This window comes from Humulus lupulus, chromosome 7, assembly GCF_963169125.1.
Source record: "Humulus lupulus chromosome 7, drHumLupu1.1, whole genome shotgun sequence".
NCBI lineage: Eukaryota > Viridiplantae > Streptophyta > Magnoliopsida > Rosales > Cannabaceae > Humulus > Humulus lupulus.
Window position 1 is genome coordinate 6360989 of NC_084799.1, and position 6791 is coordinate 6367779.

The window sequence follows — 6791 nt, forward strand, 5'->3', positions numbered from 1 at the left end:
TATGTTATTTTATTTTTCAAGCTGATGGTATATATACCACTAATGCTCCCTTAATATCCTATGAGTGTGACCATAGGTTATTAAATTAAGAGAGATTGCAAAAAATATAGCATATTAAACGAAATCAACCTTTATTTGAAAAAATCCAAAAATAGAAAAAACAGTACAGATAAACAAGCATGGTTACAGGCAACACCCTTCCTATACTATTGATAGTAAGGTCGTAGGTGTTTGCCATTCCATGCTCGCGGCACTAGACTTCCATCCAATCTCGCCAACTTGTAAACACCGGGTCGAATGACTGACTCTATCTGGTAGGGTCCTTCCCAATTTGGCCCGAGCACGCCAGCTGCTGGATCTCGCGTTGCCAAGAATACATGCCTTAACACTAAATCTCCCACATTGAATTTTCGATCCTGAACTCTTTTGTTGAAGTATCGAGTAGCTCGCTGTTGGTATGCAGCATTTTTTAGCTGAGCTTTGTTCCTTCTTTCTTCGATCAAGTCAAGAGTTTCTTCGAGTTGAGTGTGGTTTGAGGCTTGATCGTAAGCGAGGGCTCAAATTGTGGGAATTTCGACCTCAACTGGCAACATAGCCTCGCAACCGTACGCCAGAGAGAACGGGGTATGTCCTGTCGATGTTCGGGCCGTAGTCCTATATCCCCATAGGACTTGGGGCAATTCTTCGGGCCATCTTCCTTTTGCTTCTTCTAACTTTTTCTTCAGCGAACTCTTTAGAGTTTTGTTTACAGCTTCGACCTGGCCATTTCCTGGGGATGGGCTACTGACGAAAAACTCTTTATTATTCCATTCTTTTCGCAAAATTTGGTAAACAGATTGCTGTCGAACTGGGTTCCGTTGTCGGATACAATTTTCCTCGACATCCTATATCGACATACGATGTCCTTCACTACAACGTCAAGGACTTTTTTGGAGGTTATAGTTGCTAACGGTTCAGCTTCTGTCCATTTCGTGAAGTAATCTACGGCGACTACCGAGTACTTCACTCCCCTTTGCCAATTGGGAGAGAGCCTATGAGGTCGATTCTCCATACTGCAAATGGCCATGGGGAGGTCATCATAGTCAGCTCGGACAGTGGAGCTCAAGGAATTGTGGCTAATCGCTGGCACTTATCACACTTCTTTACGTACTCAAAAGAATCCGACTTGATGGTAGGCCAAAAATAACCTTGGCGTATGATTTTCTTGGACAAGCTATGCCCCTCAGTATGGTCTCCACAGAACCCTTCGTGAATTTCTTCAATAATTTTCTTGGCTTCGGGTGGAGTCACACACCAAAGTAATGACATGGAATATCCTCTTCTATACAACCTTCCATCCATAATGGTGTAACGGGGGATTTGATACAACAACTTTTGAGCCTGGTTCCGATCTTTCGGAAGGACACCGGTCTCGAGATATTCGACTATTGGAGTCATCCAGGTAGGCTCGGAATCAATCATACACACATCTTCCTGTTCTGGCTCGTTAATACTAGGTGCCGAGAGATGTTCAATTGGTATGACATTTAGCTCATCATTCTCGGTGGAGGTAGCGAGCCGAGCTAAGGCATCTGCATTCAAGTTTTGTTCTCGGGGGACCTGTTCTATCGCATAGAAATCGAATTGTTCCAATGCTGATTTTGCCTTTCCTAAGTAAGCTTCCATTCTTGTACCGTAAGCCTGGTACTCTCCCAAAATTTGGTTAACCACTAGTTGGGAGTCGCTGTAGCAATGTATTGCTTTAGCATTGAGCTCCTTGGTTATATGAAGTCCCGCCAGTAAAGCCTCGTATTCGACCTCGTTATTTGATGCGTTGAAGTCAAATCTCAAGGCAAAATGAAATCTGCTTCCTACAGGAGTGATCAAAATTACTCCTGCCCCCGATCCATTTTCATTAGATGACCCATCAACGTAAAGTTTCCACAGCTTGTGGGCCGGGGTTATAACTTCATCGCTGGTCATACCAGTACATTCCACTATGAAGTCTGCCAAGGCTTGTGCCCTAACGGTCGTCCTTGGATGATAGGTGATCTCGAATTGACCGAGTTCAACTGCCCATTTAAGAATTCGACCTGAAGCTTCTGGCTTAGACAAGACTTGTCTTAGTGGTTGATCAGTTAGTACATGGATGAGGTGCGCTTGAAAGTAAGGTCGAAGTTTCCGAGATGAGTGAGTTAAGTTGAGAGCTAGCTTTTCCATCAAAGGATATCTCGACTCTGCCCCCAGTAACCTTTTGCTGACGTAATATATGGGCCTTTGCACCTTTTCTTCCTCTCGTACGAGCACTGCACTTATGGCGTGCTCAATAGTGGCAAGATATAAGTACAGCACTTCTCCTGTAATAGGTTTTGATAAGATAGGGGGTTCTGCGAGGTGTTTCTTGAGCTCCTGGAAGGCCAACTCGCATTCTTCTGTCCATTCAAATTTCTTGCATCCCCTCAACAGGTTGAAAAACGGAAGACAACGGTCTGTAGATTTCGAGATAAACCTACTTAGTGCCGCCATTCTGCCGGTCAAACTCTGGACATCTTTGTGTTTCCGAGGTGAGGGCATATCGATCAGGGCCTGGATCTTGTCTGGATTAGCTTCTATCCCTCGAGCATTTACAATGAAACCCAGGAATTTTCCTGAAGATACTCCAAATGAGCATTTCTGAGGGTTAAGCTTCATGTTATATTTCTGGAGCACGGCAAAGCATTCTTCGAGATCATCAACATGGTTATCGTTAAGTTGAGACTTAACTAACATGTCGTCAACATAGACTTCCATGTTGTTCCCTATTTTCTCTGAGAACATCATGTTCACAAGCCGCTGGTATGTGGCTCCAGCATTTTTGAGCCCGAATGGCATGGCGTTATAACAATATAACCCTTTATCTGTTATGAAGCTCGCATGTTCCATGTCGGGGGCATGCATGGAAATATGGTTTTATCCAGAATAGGCATCCATGAATGACATTAGTCCATGCCTTGTCGTGGCATCCATGAGCTAGTTGATCCGTGGTAAAGGAAAGCAGTCCTTTGGACAGGCCTTATTGAGGTCCGAGTAGTCAATGCAGGTTCGCCATGTCCCATTGGGCTTCGGAACCAGTACTGGATTGGCTACCAAATCGGGATAAAAAGCATCCCTAATGAATCGGTTTGCTTTTAACCTGTCGACTTCCTCTTTTAGTGCCTTTTTTCTATCGTCGTCCAGTTGTCTTCGCTTTTGTTGCTTTGGTGGGAAGCTTTTATCGATATTTAGCGTGTGGCTCACTATATTCGGACTTATTCCTACCATGTCCGAATGTGACCACGCGAAGACATCCTAGTTTTTCTTCAAAAAGAAAATTAATTGCTATTTAGTTTCTTCATGGAGATGTTTCCCGACCTTTACTGTTTTCGAGGGATCTGACTCTTCGAGCTTGATTTCTTCGAGCTCTTCTAATGGTTCGAGATCAGCTTTTTCCTCCACTCTTGGGTCGATCTCTTCATTTATCTCCAAGACCGCCCTGTCCTTATTCTAGATAACGATGAGTGCTTGTTTGCTCGCCTATTTCTTTCCTCTTACGGAAATGCTATAGTATTCCCTTCCGGCTAGCTGGTCTCCCTTCAGCGTCCCGATGCCACTAGAAGTCGAGAACTTGATGGCCAGATGCCTTATAGACGAGACTGCCCCCAGCCCTACTAGGGCGGGTCTCCTGAGCAGCACGTTGTAGGCAGATGGTAGGTCCACTACTACAAACTCCATCATCTTGGTTACTGAGACTGGGTAGTCTCCCAAGGTTATCGGGAGTTCGATGGACCCCATACAGGCAATCCCCTCTCCTAAAAAACTATACAAGGTCGTTGCACAGGCTTTAAGGTCTCGAAGCGCGAGTCCCATCTTTTCTAAGGTGGCCTTATAGAGAATTTTCACTGAGCTCCCATTGTCTATAAGAACTCGGTGAACTCTCTTATTCACGAGCTGGAGAGTGATGACCAGTGGATCATTGTGGGGAAACTGAACATGGGACGCGTCGTCTTCAGTAAAGGTTATCACCTGAGATTCAATCTTTTGGCATTTTGGAGCTCTAGGTTCAGGTTCATAAGGAGACTCGTCCCCAGTTTTTAGCTCGTTCACATATCGCTTTTGGGCATTCTTACCCATCCCTGCGAGATGAGGCCCGCCCGAGATGGTTATCACGTCTTCTCCATCAATTGGAGGGGGCCTATCTTCTTCCCTTGCTCGGGAATTATTGTTTTGAGCAGGTTGAGGCCCAACTGTCCTCTGGCTAGTAGAAGCGTGATTATTACTCTGGTTTTTGACATACTTTCTGAAATAGCCTCTCGAGATCAATCCTTCAATCTCGTCCTTCAACTGCCTGCATTCATCAGTAGTGTGCCCAGTGTCTCTGTGAAATCGACAGTACTTGCTGGAGTCTCTCTTGGACTTCTGATTTCTCATGTGGTCTGGATGTCTGAAAGAGACCTAGTTTTCATTAGCCAGGTATATATTCTCTCGAGACTCATTGAGCTTGGTGTACACTTTGTACACAGAGAAATACCTTTCCCCCTTCTTCTTCTTTCCCCCTTCTGCCTCGGGGTTACTCCCTTCGTTCTTATTTCTTTTGGAAGGGTTTACCGCAGGAGGCTTTGAAACTGGTGGGTCCGCTGAGGTTGAGGCTGAGTTTATGTTTATTGTTGTAGTTACGGGCTGAGAAGTCATATTCAGTGTTGACCTCGCCTCCTCTACATTGACAAACCTTTGAGCTCGCTTATTAAACTTGGTTAAGGACCTCACCGGTTTTCTCTGCATATCGTCCCAGAGAGGACTTCCCGACATTACTCTAGCTTGGACATCCATTAGATGACCGGTGTCATCCACATTTCGAGCTCGGGCAACTTCCAAATTAAACCTCGTAAGGTAGCTTTTCAACGTCTAACCTGGCTGTTGCCGAACGTTGGTCAGAGTTGATGCCTCGAGTCTTACCCTGATCATGGCTCTGAACTGTTTCTTGAAATCCTTTGATAGAAGATCCCAAGAAGTGATCGAATGTCTTTTATATTTCTCGAACCAGCTTTTTGCTGGTTCTGTAAGCGACACTGGAAATAACATGCATCTGAGCTCGTAACCCACATTACTTGCTCTCATTATGATATTGAATGTACTCAGATGGCTGTATGGGTCAGACTTCCCCTCAAAAGGCGAGACATGAGGGATCTGAAACCCTTGAGGAAACGAAGTGTTGGAAATATGGGGAGTGTAACGACCCGAATTTGCTAACCGGGCTTAGGGCCTTGATTAGTGTTCCTGGAGGGCAATAAATGATTTAATGTGCTTATATGTGGATTTATGTGAATATATGATAATGATGCATGTTTAGTTGAGTTAAATGTGCATGTGGGCCCCGTCTGGGTGTTAGGGGCATAAACATGATAAATGCGATATATATGTGATATGTCTGCGCAACACGATCCGAGACAGTCTTAGGGAGCAGTTAATCAGAAAGTCACAACGTGGTTGAGATTCAGACTCGGGTGAGTCGAGGGGTAATTTGGGTACTAGGTGTTATGGGATTATCGGGATATGAAAATAGATATTTGGAGATATATTTGAGGATAGAAGGTCTAGGAGGGAATATTGGGGAAATTTACCATTTTGCCTCGGGGACGTTTTGGTACCCTGAGCCTTGAGGTAACCACATAGACACAAGTTGAATAAGACAAACCTTAGAACTATACAGAACACTTAAGGAACTAACTCATTCTTTCTCTCTAAGCAAGTGGATATTTTCTCTTTGGAGGCTTAAGGAGAACTTGGGAAAAACAGCTAGAGGTTAGAGGAATTTAGTTGGGAACCTTGGGAGCTAAGAGCTTGTGGATTAAGGATCAACTTTAGGGATTGAATTCAGGAAGGGGTAAGCTTTAATTATAAGATTATGCTTAGATTTGCTGCTGGTTTGTAAGAGTTTGCATGTTGGTTAAGTTTGATTTGTCTTAAGTATTCAAGCTGAGTTTTGGAGCAGATTTTAATGGGGTGTTAATATTGATATTGAGCTGGAATGCGTGTGTTAATTGTCTGGGTTTGTTAGGTAAGTTTTGAGTGAGTTAGCTTGAGGAAAAATCAGGGAAGAAGATGGAAATTCTTGGTTTGGAGGTGAGGGCCATGGCCCTAGGAAGGGCGCGCCGCAGCCCGTGTGCGCGCGCGACTGAGTGTGGCTGAGGAGTTCATGCGCGCTGCGGCGCTTGGTGTGCATGCCGCGGCCCGTGTTTGTTGCAGGGGTGTGCTAGCCTCTGTTTTGAGGCTAGCCGCGACTCTTGAGGGTGGGGCCGTGACTCTTAGTGCTAGTCTACATTTTTAAGGGTTCTTAGGCTTGGGAATTCAATGGTTAAGGCTCAGGATGGATTTTATCACCCGGATTGATAGAATTCAAGGTCCCGGAGGATAGGGTTATGGCTTAAAGTTATTAATTGGATTAGAATTTGATGGATGGATATTGTTAATATGTTATGACTAGGGTTTCGGAGAGGCTCAAGTTAGAGGACTGTGCTCGGGACATCTGTGCTCGGAGAGCTCGGGACTCAGGTAAGAAAACCCTTTGTTATACCCAGATTTCGAGCCATAGTAAGTATGACCTCGAAAGCTGAGTTCGCATTAAATGATCTCGTGAGGGTTAGGGTAAGCTCTAGGATGGTAAATCGAGCATGCAAAGTATGATATATGATCTCGAATGCGATGACCTCGAAATGATCTTGATCTCGAAAGGTAGCTCCGAGAACGCCTTCATCTTCAGGAACTTCAGAGCATGGGTCTTGAGCTCGGTGTACTAC